This window comes from Bos taurus, chromosome 12 (genome assembly GCF_002263795.3).
Source record: "Bos taurus isolate L1 Dominette 01449 registration number 42190680 breed Hereford chromosome 12, ARS-UCD2.0, whole genome shotgun sequence".
NCBI lineage: Eukaryota > Metazoa > Chordata > Mammalia > Artiodactyla > Bovidae > Bos > Bos taurus.
The window spans coordinates 41,750,629-41,763,426 of record NC_037339.1 but is presented as its reverse complement, the minus strand read 5'-3'; the positions used below and the strand labels follow the sequence as shown (position 1 = coordinate 41,763,426).

The following is a 12,798-nucleotide window of genomic DNA, read 5'->3' as shown; positions in this document are numbered from 1 at the left end:
CAATAAATAATAAAGAAGCAAAACAAAATATGTTTAATTTACCTTATTTATTTAATTTATATAAAACCAAAAATATTATTTTAGCATACATACAGACAGACACACATCTTCATTATCATATGTTATGAAGTGTTAATAAGCTTCTTACTTAATAAGAGTTGATCTTTAAAGCTAAAAGGAATAAGGAATATTAGATAAATGATTAGTCTTAACCAGTCAATAACTGTATTTTTTCATAATTTATGCCTGAATGTATAATTATAAGAGCTTCATTGAGCTCTCCCCAATCCAACTTTTTCAAAAAGATTTTGGAAGGAACAAAAGGCCATCTAATCAAGGGACTGCATGGAGACAAAAAAGTGTTGGAGGGTAAGACTTGGCAAACTCAAAGGTGGATGTTTGAATTAATGAAGTACTTGTACCGATGAGGGTGAGTGCTCTATCTCACTGCACTGACTCTAAATATGAAAAGCATTGAGCCCAATACGTTGATTAGATTTTGAAGAATATTAGAATCAGTTATTGGAACTGAGTCATTTTATATAGTACCTCCAATTATGTTTCAACAAATTTTTCTAATTTGCATTTGTATTTCTGGGTGTTTGACTATTGTTGGGTATTTTTGTGCCTACTCTAGAGTGATAATTATTCCCATCACAAAGAGCAGCACTTTAATCAAGATTTTGTTACAGGCTCAGTGCTGCAATTCTTTCATTAAAACTGCTAAGTAAAGTTGTCAATACTTGCTTATCATCAAGGATTTTAAAGATGCCAGTTTTCACTTAGGAAAAGTTTTTCATTGTGAATAATCAACACTTTCTCAGAATTAAAATATCTGTACATATGAGTACATTAAAATAATATTGTTACAATTTCAATATTCCAAAATAATGAACTGGGACCCCTAGAAATTCTGAAAAAAAAAAAATGAAAAAAAAGAAAGAAAGAAGGAAAGAAAAAGTAATTTATCAAGCTGTCTCATAGACCTGACTTTGTCACTCAGGCAATTCAAACCATCTTGTGGAGTTGAAATGCTCTAAGACTATGGAACTAAATAAAACCCAAATCAGTGAGTAAGTGACCCATACTTAGGAGAAAGCAGGTAGATAATAAAAAAGATTTTATGGAAGCATTTTGAGTATAAAAAATATCTAAAAGAAATTCACTTATTAATTTTGCAATAAGTAACTATGTAGAAAACACTATGAGGATAAACTATTATTTTTTCAACAGTAATTATACCTCTCTGCTGCTAGTTGCTGGGTAAACAATGGATAAAACACAGTCCTTTTCTTTGATGTCACCATTTCAATTTATGGTGTAATTATTATACCTCAGAAACTATAAATAGTTTCTTATTATTGCAGTATAAAGAGGAAAGGATAGTGACAAGGACTCAGTTCAGTTCAGTTGCTCAGTTGTGTCCGACTTTTTGAGACCCCATGAATCGCAGCACGCCAGGCCTCCCTGTCCATTACCAACTCCCCGAGTTCACTCAGACTCACGTCCATCAAGTCGGTGATGCCATCCAGCCATCTCATCCTCTGTCATCCCCTTTTCCTCCTACCCCCAATCCCTCCTAGCATCAGAGTCTTCTCCAGTGAGTCAACTCTTCGCATGAGGTGGCCAAAGTACTGGAGTTTCAGCTTTAGCATCATTCCTTCCAAAGAACACCCAGGGCTAATCTCCTTTAGAATGGACTGGTTGGATCTCCTTGCAGTCCAAGGGACAAGGACTGGGACTGCATAAATGAGCCAGAACTCTATAATGAAAGATTTTGTATAGAATGAAACAATCTTGATGTGCATCTTGATACTTCTAAAAATGATGCACCCTTGCTCATTAAAAAAATATCATGATTAAGAGATATTTAGATTTGGGATCAAAAAGGGATATTCATTTTGAATTAGTCACTAGCAGAGACAGGGATTAGTGTAATATTTTAATTAAAGAAAACAGTTTATTATGTGTTTACTATAATATATAATATGAAGTCTACTCTTACATAGTCATAAATAACAAATTATATACATATGCGAGTGTAGTATATAATATAAATCGTAAGAAAATCAATAAAATGTAAAAATAAATAGTCAAAATCAAAATAAATAAAAATGTCACATGGAAATCCAGTCTTTATTTAAAAAATAAATGATTTAAAAGAGAAATGCATGCTACAAAAGTTGTAAAAATAAAGACTGGATTAGAGAATTCTTAATGTTCACTTTGTAACAACATAAAATCCAATAATAAAATCAATTTAATATAAAGAATGAAGAACTAAACTGTAGAAGTGGGAAAAGTCTTAGTAAGTAGCTAGAAAATATTCTGCAAAGGTTCTTCTGATGCCAGTTTTCTTGTATATGACATATGTGTGTCATAATGGTAAAGGAACTATTATTCTGAACCTAAGGAACAGTTGATAAAAATTTTTGTCTGTCAGTTCCTGTAAAAAAAAAAAAGCATAGAATGAATAATATCAAATCAATTTATAGAATAAATAAAATATCTAGAAGGGAATCATAGTAAAAAGAGTGATGGAGAATTGAAGTTTAACTGTTGAAATAGAGTTGATTGCACTGAAGATCTATATTATTACAAAACAAAATATTTAGCAGAGGCATGACAACAAATTCATTAAATATAGAAGATTTGTGTAATTTTTGAATGCTTATGTATAACTGGATGATTAAAATGAACAGGACAACAAATAATAGAATCAGCATGATGCTGAAGATGCTTCTAAGAAAACTGTGCCACATCAAATGTCATGTGCACACTGTCTTCTATAGCAACCCGTGTTAGCTCAAACACAGCATGCTGGTGCAGAAGCGATAGCACACGCCCAGGGGAACTGTGGAGATCATAGTGTGGAAATATGGCGAAGTGAAAGAGTGCTTCACAGTGATTAAGACGAACAGCTGTACCTCTGTCAACAGAATGAGAATCAGTTGATTTGGCTGACATACCTCTTTCCTTTCTGTTAGTCCCCGGTTCCCATGTATTCTTCCTGGTTAAAGGAATATTAACTTTGAGAAAAAAGTTACACTTTCTTCATGATAAGTATTCATCTCTTGTTAAAACATCCATAATGAAAACAATTTAAGACAAGTTCAATAACAAGACATTTTCTTTAGATTGTAAATATTCCCAGGTGTTCTGATTTTCTTCCAGATATACTTTAGCTTTTTCCAAAAGGGAAAGATCTATAAAGGCACAATTCCAATTCCAATTCCTTGTACAATTCACAAAAAGGGCACAGTTCCAAAAGGGAGAGAGCCAAAAGGACACAACAGCACAGGAAAAGGCTGTATAGTTTTAGGTCAGATCACCATGCCTAGAAACAATTTAATGTCCTTAATTAACTTACTCTTATTTGATGCCTCCAATTAATTTCCTGTATGTTCAATGTAGATACTTCTTGTATAAGTTTTCAGTCTTATATTTTTAGTAAAAGGCATTGTACTTAACTTAGTTATTGTTCAACTCACAAAGAAAAGTATAATTATTAATTAAAAATTTGTTGAGGCAGACTGAAGCATGGAATTAGAATTAAGAAACTAAAATTTAGTTTAGACACAGTCTGTAACTTTTTCACCCTAGTTGAGGTATGTCTATTCTTTAAGGTTGAGAAGCATCATAGCATAGAGGTTAAGAGTAGAGAGACTCAGAAATTCTCTGGTGGTTCAGTGGTTAAGACTGTGTGCTTTTACTGCAGAGGCTCCAACTCTGATCAGGGAACTGAGATCCCACAAGCTGTAGGATGTGGGCAAAAATAGATGCTTAAAGCTTCAAGTTAAACTGTGTATTTATACACTTTCCCCATAGCTAAATCATCAAATAAATTTGCAAAAATTACTTATTCTCTTTGAGCTTCAACTTTTTTATGTATATAAACTTGAATTAATAGTAATAATTATGTTATAGAGTTTGGGGAAGTGATCTGTATATGTTAAGATCACTAGGGTACGTACCTCCACAATTTGTTAAGAGAGACAGATCAGTTTCTTCAGAGAAGTTGTTCTTGAAAGTTTTCCCATAAGCATCTGCTCAATGTTAACTGTTTTTATTACTGCAATAAAAACAAGAATATTTGAGAACTCCTCAGAGTAGTAAGCAATATTATGGCTGCAATATAGGGAAGACATACATGAAATTTCATCACAGTTTCAAAAGATGATATGCTTTTATTATTGTTGTATAAGGAACTACCCAAATTTAGTGATATAAAAAGTTTCATAATTCCCATGGATTCTGTGGGTCAGGAGTTCTGACAGGGCATGGTAGGCATGGCTTGTTTGGTGCCATAATGCCTGGGCTTTAGCTGGGATGATCTGATAGACTGAGGGTGACCAACTGAGGCTGCTCTGCTACTATTATTTTGAAACACAGTGTCTTGATCTTTTTGTGTTAAACAGCACAGTTTTCTTTTTATTATTATTGAGCTCACAGTTTCTGTCTACTTGGAATTTTAAGATGGAACTATACCTGAAAAGATTCAGATGGCTAAGGAGTAGAAGAAGTATACCTGAAGGAGCCACTTCTAAGGTGTCTATGTCATTCACATGTCAGGAACCAGGTCCGGAATGACTGTGGAGTGGGGTCAGCTGAGACTGCAACCCAAAGAGCCAACAGATTGCTTCGTCATTGGCTTGTACTTCTAGATCATGGTGGTTATTTTAGAGGGAGAGTATGTGAGAGAGTTGATGGAGAGTATCCCAAGATTACCAAGTGGATTTGGCAGTCAGATAGTGTCTCTCCTGCTGTACTCTATCTGTCAAACAGTCACAGAATAACCCAGATTCGAGGACATGGCCCATACACTCCACATCTCAATGGGAGAGTGTCCAAAATTTCAGGGGAAATGTTTTAAAATGACCACAAAATTTGATACAAAATATGAAGAACCATTTTTTTGTTCTTCCTATGTCTGAGACTTTATGCATAATTGCTTCTTAAATTTATAGTCAATTTTGAACACTTAAGTTTATAAATAATTTTAATCTCCATCTAGCCTTAAACTCTTCTCATATTAAATTTCTAAACATGATGAAAACTTATCAATATTTTAAAAATCAGATTATTCTCTGGACCTTATTTTTTATTTTATTTTTAGAAAAGAAAAACAGCATCATGATTTTGTTAGGAAATTAAACTGGAGACATTATTGACATTTATCTGATTATCCACTTCCATATCTGTTCTATTATCAAATATTTTCAAATCTTTCTTCTTACATTCTTTAACATATTTTTTAAATTCCATTTCCATTTAACACTAGTTCAAATCTGCATTATATTTTATGTGGATTGCAAAATAATTTTTTCCTGATCATCCAGTTTTTGATCATTCACTCCTTTAATTGACCCTCCACCTTGCAAAACTCTTTGAACTGAAACAATGCAACATAAATATTAAGCACTGACTAAAGAGTTTCCTTTTATTCCAAAGTTTATAGAATGAATTCAGAATAACTTTTTCTCAAGGCACTCTTATTGAAAACTTTGTATTTAACCTAAAGTTTTTGCTTTTAATCTATGATGTGAATGATTATTTGAATGGTCATTTGGGGACAGATACAGACACAAAACCAGAGAAATACAAGTAATAGCCTCAGGTTGCTGCAGAATTAAATTTACTCCCATTGATGTTTTAAGACTGCATTGAAGTTGACCTTGAGTTGAAAGAGAAGTTACTCTCAAAATTGCAAAATCACAGCCAGAGAGAGCCCAGTTGACAATAACTTTAAATTCCAGTAGTTGTCCAGATTAAACTTTTACACCCTTCCACACTAGTGAAGTTTGTCTACACATAGTTCGTCTTTCACCAAAAAAACCTATTCAAAATCCTTATATATTGTTCCTCACATTTTCAACATATATCAAAGTCTCTTCTTTCCCATTTTCATTTTAGCATTCAAAAGTCTTGTATTTGTATAAAAATCAGAAGTTTCTTAACCATGGAAACTTTTTTAATATAAATTTATTTATTTTAATTGGAGGTTAATTACTTTACAATATTGTATTGGAAACTTGTTAAGTTTGTTTAAAAATGCACATCTTTATACAAACCCAAAACCTGTTAATTCAGATATGGGACTGATGCTAAAAACCTGTATTTTATCAACTGAAAATTTGAGTTGTTGTTGTTTTTTAATCAGCATCAGAAGATTCTAATGAAATGGACCAAAGCCAGAAATGGGCTTCCCTCATAGCTCAGTCAGTAAAGGATGGGCCTGCAATGCAGGGGACCTGGGTTTGATTCCTGGATCAGAAAGATACCCTGGAGAAGGAAATGGCAACCCACTCCAGTATTTTTGCCTGGAGAATCCCATTAACAGAGAAGCCTGGCAGGCTATAGCCCATGGGTTTGCAAGTGTTGGACGTGACTTATAGATTAAACCACCACCACCAACATCACCAGCACCAATGCCAGATAGCTTCAGAAAAAAGAGTTCTAAAGATAACTTAATAGACCTTCACTCAAAATGAAGTTCAGATATCAATTTTGTAAGAATCCATCTCCATCTTAAGATGGTGAAATGGAATACTCAATTATATTATATTTTTAAATACTTTCTAATGTACTACTGTAGTAAAAGTGGCATAGGAAAAATTAGACAATTTTGCTTTTACTTCCAGCTTGGTGCAAGCATGATGATTTAAATTCCTTTCTCAGCATTTTTTTTTTTTTCACCTGAAATACAAGAATGATGACATATACCTCTTTATTTCCTAAATATGTTATGAACATGATTTGAGTTCATGGAGTTATAGACTTGAAAACTAGACTTATAAACATATATATTACATATATTTAGAAAACCATGCTTATTTTTTTACAGTTTTAATTATATATGCTCTGATTTGTTTGCTTATTTCTGTTTTTCTTTTTTGGTTTATTTGTTGTTCTTATTCATATTCTCCCAATTAATTGTAAATTCCTCAAGGAAAAGGATTTGGACTCTTCAGCCTCCAGAAATTTTTCTTTCTCCAGTGTGTGCTAACTGTATAAGCTTTTAATATTGACTATATGCTGACAAAACTAGGCCTGTTTATATAGAAGTCTTTCCCACACTTAGATCTTAGTAGACTGTGTAAAGCCATGCTACTTAGTCCCAGTGATAATTTGCTTCTTTTTTATTCTCTGTTTTTAGGTCTTTCATTCCTTTTTATGAAATTTCTGAATTCAAAAGTAATACATACTTATTTTAAAAAATCAGAAATAGAGAAGTACCAAAAAAAAAAAAAAAAAAGTCAGTAACCTTCCCATGATCCCATTCTAATTATGCATCTTCTGAGAGAAGTATTAAGTCTGTTGCAAGTCTCCTTTAAGTAAATAAATAATTAGTATACATGCAAAATCTCCAAATGCATGCACATACTTATACCCCCAGCTAGGTGGCAAATGGATTCAAAGTGGCACAATATAATATACTGGGGAACATAAAATCAAGTATGTATGTAACCAGAGAAGTTACATACAAAAGTGAAGTGACTCCAAAGTAAAGCCATGGAAGTGGCAAGGACTGGGCCTCAGTGCAGAATTTTTCTGTCTAAAGAAGGCAGTTACCATATGTAAATTCAAGCATAGGTTTTCAAAAGACCAAAAAAAAAACCCACAAAATGAAGAAAAATTCCCAATTTATTATAAAATGTCTTCATTTTTAAAACTCTATGAAGATCACATAAACACATTTGTAAGTAGAATCATTGCTCTTAAATAATATTTATGGTTTTTCTTTAGGGTTTTCTGATGCAGAATTTATTACTGGACAGGAATTGAGATTGTATGATATTCAAGATATGCTATGGAACACTTGGTGATAGATTTCCTTTTGTTAAAAATAAGCTTTTCTTTTCAGGCATTGTTGATAGAGACTTGTATTAGATGTTTACCTTAAGCACCTGATGCATTTGATGTCTAACATGTTTCTCAGTGGCAACATGAGTTACCATTTCTCTTGTGGTAGATGACAAATATCTTAGGATAGATTTTTGCAAATACTCTTTCTCCTCAAACTTTTGTCCCCTGGGTAACAGTGCAAGAAGGACATAAGACTCTGCACATTTTGGGGGGAGGCAATCTTTCTATAATTATAAAGTTAGTTCAAAATATAATGTTTTAAAAATTATCTTTCTTTTGTTTCATTTGAAATTAAAGCTAGCTTGCATTTTATACCTTTAATTTTTCTACTTTCTATTTATATTTTTTTGCAATTTCTTTTTTCAAAATTGTTTTTCTAGATAATATAATTTTTCTTAAATGACTTCTAACATGTTGGCATTAAAAAGTATTTTATTCATTCTTATAGGATAGAGAGGTATCAACACTACCTGAGACTCAAGGCATAGAGAGAGAAACTACCTAAAAAATGAGGTTATCATGATGTTGAACCAAAAAATTCAACTTGGTCTTTCCTTCTAGATTGAGTGTAACTACCAGGTTCTGGATCCTCTTACTTCTCTACTATATTAAAAGGCAGATATCTGAAAGATGAATGGTTTGAGGCTCTTTTAGCTGTAAATTTTATCATGCCATTAAAAATAAAAAATATTCCCAGACAGAAGTTTTACCTTTGTTGCACACCTACTGAAAATTCAGATTATCAGTAACAGGGTTGATGTTGTATTACAGGTATATTGATTTAATATTTTCATTTTATGCAATATGCATTTGGATGTGTTCTTCAATCCACTATCACACTGCTGCTTTTAAAATAATTAATAGCTGTGAATCAGTTCCTTAGATAATGGACATCAACTAAGAGTTAGTACATTTTAAAATCATGAAATAACAAACAACTAACCTTCCCTTAAAAAATCAGTTTGTGACTTAATATGTCGTTGACACAACAACAAAGAAAGCATATTGTTACCTATATACTTTTTGATATGAAATGTGTTAATAAAATAGGATATTTTTATGGTTTATTTAGAATTCCTTTTGCAGTTAGCAACTCTTCCGTTTGATTTCTTCCCTTTAGACTTTAAAAGAATAATTACAGAATGCATTTAAAGGATTTTCATCAAGGTGTCTTTGAAAGTAAAAATAAAAACCAATTCAAAATTTGTCAAAATGGTTTTCTACAAATTGATTCTGTAATCCTGTAGCTCTATTCTATACTGTTTCTCTCTTTTCAAAGGTCTTCTCTAGGCTACCTTGCAGCATGCTTTATGGATCAGTGACTCTGCTGATTGTTTTTCCTCACCAAGGTCATTAGTGAGACCCTTTTTCTCAGTCTCCAATTTTCACATAGACTTTCATCTGTCTTGTAAATCATAATCTTAATAACTGTGTATTTCCTGGGATCCTCAACTAGAGGAGAGAGCCTGGGTAGTTAGGGTTGGTTTAATTTTTTCACATTGTTTCCTGTATTGTTGACTGTTCTAGTTCCATCTTTATTATTAAAGTGTAGAATAGCTAATATTTATTTAACATTTATTAAGTCCAAGACACTGTGAATTTTTTATAACTCTTATTTCATTGACTCTGTCCAACAACAACAAGTGGAAAAACTATTATTATTCCCTCCTTATGAGAAAGAAACTTCAACATGATCTTGTCCAAAGTCACAAGTTAGTAGGCATCAGAACTGAGACCTGAGCAAGAATCTGAATTCAGACCTTGATTTCCTGTCAACTTCCCTTCACTGCTAAATTATCTTATTTCTTCTAAATAATTCTATTAAAGCCATGTAATTCATGTTTAAATGAATTCTTACCCACCAACAAATGTTAAAAGGTAAAGAAAATGCATGCTTTTTCAATAAGAATTCTTTTTTTTTTAAATTTTATTTTATTTTTAAACTTTACATAATTGTATTAGTTTTGCCAAATATCAAAATGAATCCACCACAGGTAAATTCAAGTATATTTGTTAGAAAATTTGCATATTTTCTGTTAATGAAAATACAGCATCAAACAAAGAAATGTGGGGGAAAAAAAGTACTCTTGTATGATGCAGTAAAATCTGAAGATGAAACCTTATTAAGGTACTTACTAATGAGCACTATTCTAGGTAGTAGGAGTAAAATGATGAATAACACATAGCCTCTGCTGTCAAGTCTTTTACACTCAAGGCCAATGTTCTGAAAAGCTCTACCAAGCTGAAGTCTGAGAACTGCTTGAAAAAGGAAATCGATTATTCTGGAGGTGGGGAGGCGGGGGGGGCGGGGGTGGAGGGTGGGGTGGGCGGTGGGGGGGTGGGGGGATGGGGGGTGGGGTCAGGGTGCAGATTTGTGATTATAATCACAGTCCTCAGATGGCCATAGATTATCTTAGAGCACAGCCAAAGTAAGGCACTGTAATATAGATGGTTATATTCATATGATGACATGGAGAACCTGTAAGTGGAGGTTCTGAAGTACAAGAAAATTAAAATCTGATGGGTCATCAGGAAAAGTGTGCCTAGTTTACAAGGCTTTTTTTTAGAAAGGGCAAAGAGATCCTGAAACTCAAACATTATTAATTTCATAGCACATCTACTTCTCTTCATGTTTGAGTAATTCATTTTGACCTCTCAAAATATAAGGACATCAAGATCTCAGGATATGAAGTCAAAGCTGACATCTAAATTTTGATTTTATGGCATAGTTTTGAAAGTAGTATCGTGAAGCATAATTCCAGGACCACTACATACCTGCCCTGGAAACTTAAATTATTTTTTATTCATGCTTATTGAGATATAATTGACATGTAGCACTGTATAAGTGTAAAGTGCAAAGCATAGTGCTTTGATTTGTGTACATCATAAAATAATTACTACAATAAGTTTTAGTTCAGTTCAGTCACTGAGTTGTATCCGACTCTTAGCGACCTCATGAATTGCAGCACTCCAGGCCTCCCTGTCCATCACTAACTCCCAGAGTCCACCCAAACCCATGTCCATCGAGTCGGTGATGCCATCCAACCATCTAATCCTCTGTCATCCCCTTCTCCTCCTGCCTTCAATCTTTCCCAGCATCAGGGTATTTTCAAATGAGTCAGCTTTTCACATCAGGTGGCCAAAGTATTGGAGTTTCAGCTTCAGCATCAGATCTACAGTGAAAACCCAGGACTGATCTCCTTTAGGATGGACTGGTTGGATCTCCTTGCAGTCCAAGGGACTCTCAACAGTCTTCTCCAACACCACAGTTCAAAAGCATCAATTCTTTGGCACTCAGCTTTCTTCACAGTCCAACTCTCATATCCATACATTACCATTGGAAAAGCCATAGCCTTGACTAGATGGACCTTTGTTGACAAAGTAATGTCTCTGCTTTTTAATATGCTGTCTAGGTTGATCATAACTTTCCTTCCAAGGAGTAATTGTCTTTTAATTTCATTGCTGCAATCACCATCTACAGTGATTTTGGAACCAATAAAAATAAAGTGAGCCATTGTTTCCACTGTTTCCCCATCTATTTGCCATGAAGTGATGGGGCTGGATGCTATGATCTTAGTTTTCTGAATGTTGAGCTTTAGGCCAAATTTTTCACTCTCCTCTTTCACTTTCATCAAGAGGCTTTTTAGTTCCTCTTCATTTTCTGCCATAAGGGTGGTGTCATCTGCATTTCTGAGGTTATTGATATTTCTCCCAGCAATCTTGATTCCAGCTTGGGCTTCCCCCAGCCCAGCGTTTCTCATGATGTACTCTGCATATAAGTTAAATAAATAAGGTGACGATATACAGCCTTGACGTACTCCTTTTCCTATTTGGAAACAGTCTGTTGTTCCATGTCCAGTTCTAACTGTTGCTTCCTGACCTGCATACAGGTTTCTCAAGAGGCAGGTCAGGTGCCCTGGTATTCCCATCTGTTTCAGAATTTTCCATAGTTTATTGTGATCCACACAGTCAAAGGCTTTGGCATTGTCAATAAAGCAGAAAGAGATGTTTTTCTGGAACTCTCTTGGTTTTTCAATGATCCAGCAGATGTTGACAATTTGGTCTCTGTTTCCTCTGCCTTTTCTAAAACCAGCTTGAACATCTGGAAGTTCACAGTTTATGTATTACTAAAGCCTGGCTTGGAGAATTTTGAGCATTACTTAACTAGCATGTGAGATGAGTGCAATTGTGCGGTAGTTCGAGCATTCTTTGGCATTGCCTTTCTTTGGGATTGGAATGAAAACTGACCTTTTCCAGTCCTGTGGCCACTTCTGAGTTTTCCAAATTTGTTGGCATATTGAGTGCAGCACTTTCACAGCGTCATCTTTCAGAATTTGAAATAGCTCAACTGGAATTCCATCACCTCCACTAGCTTTGTTCGTAGTGATGCTTCCTAGGGCCCATTTGACTTCACATTCCAGGATATCTGGCTCTAGGTGAGTGATCACACCATTGTGATTATCTGAGTCATGAAGATATTTTTTGTACAATTCTTCTGTGTATTCTTGCCATCTCTTCTTAATATCTTCTGTTTCTGTTAGGTCCCTACCATTTCTGTCCTTTATTGAGCTCTTCTTTGCATGATAAATTTAGTAAACATAAATCATGACCTCCAGATATGAAATTAAAGAAATAGAAAGAGTCATTTTATGTTGATGAGAAGTCTTAGTATTTACTCTCTTAACAGCTTTCATGCATACCATATATAACATACATCAATGTTAGCTATACTTATCATGTTGTATGTTACAGCCCTTAGAAAAGTCAGAGGAACAAGAGATCAAATTGTCAGCATTTCGTTGTGTGCTAAGTTGTTTCAGTCATGTCCTACTCTTTACAACCCCATGGACTGTAGTCCACCAGGGTCCTCCATCCATAAGATTTTCTAGGCAAGAATACTGGAGTGGGTAGCCTGTCCCTTCTCCAGGGGAT

At 34.1% G+C, this 12,798-nt stretch overlaps 1 long non-coding RNA gene across 1 annotated transcript in view; it reads right to left on the bottom strand.

The window, feature by feature from the left end:
• Window positions 1-2,228: 2,228 nt before the first annotated feature.
• LOC132346714 (uncharacterized) overlaps window positions 2,229-12,798 on the bottom strand; it is a 52,135-nt gene continuing 41,565 nt past the window's right edge. The window contains exons 3-5 of the long non-coding RNA XR_009496627.1: window positions 3,975-4,072; window positions 2,970-3,010; window positions 2,229-2,446 (exon numbers count right to left, since the gene is read on the bottom strand). This is a non-coding gene — a long non-coding RNA (uncharacterized lncRNA). The remainder of the gene's footprint in view (window positions 2,447-2,969; window positions 3,011-3,974; window positions 4,073-12,798) is intronic.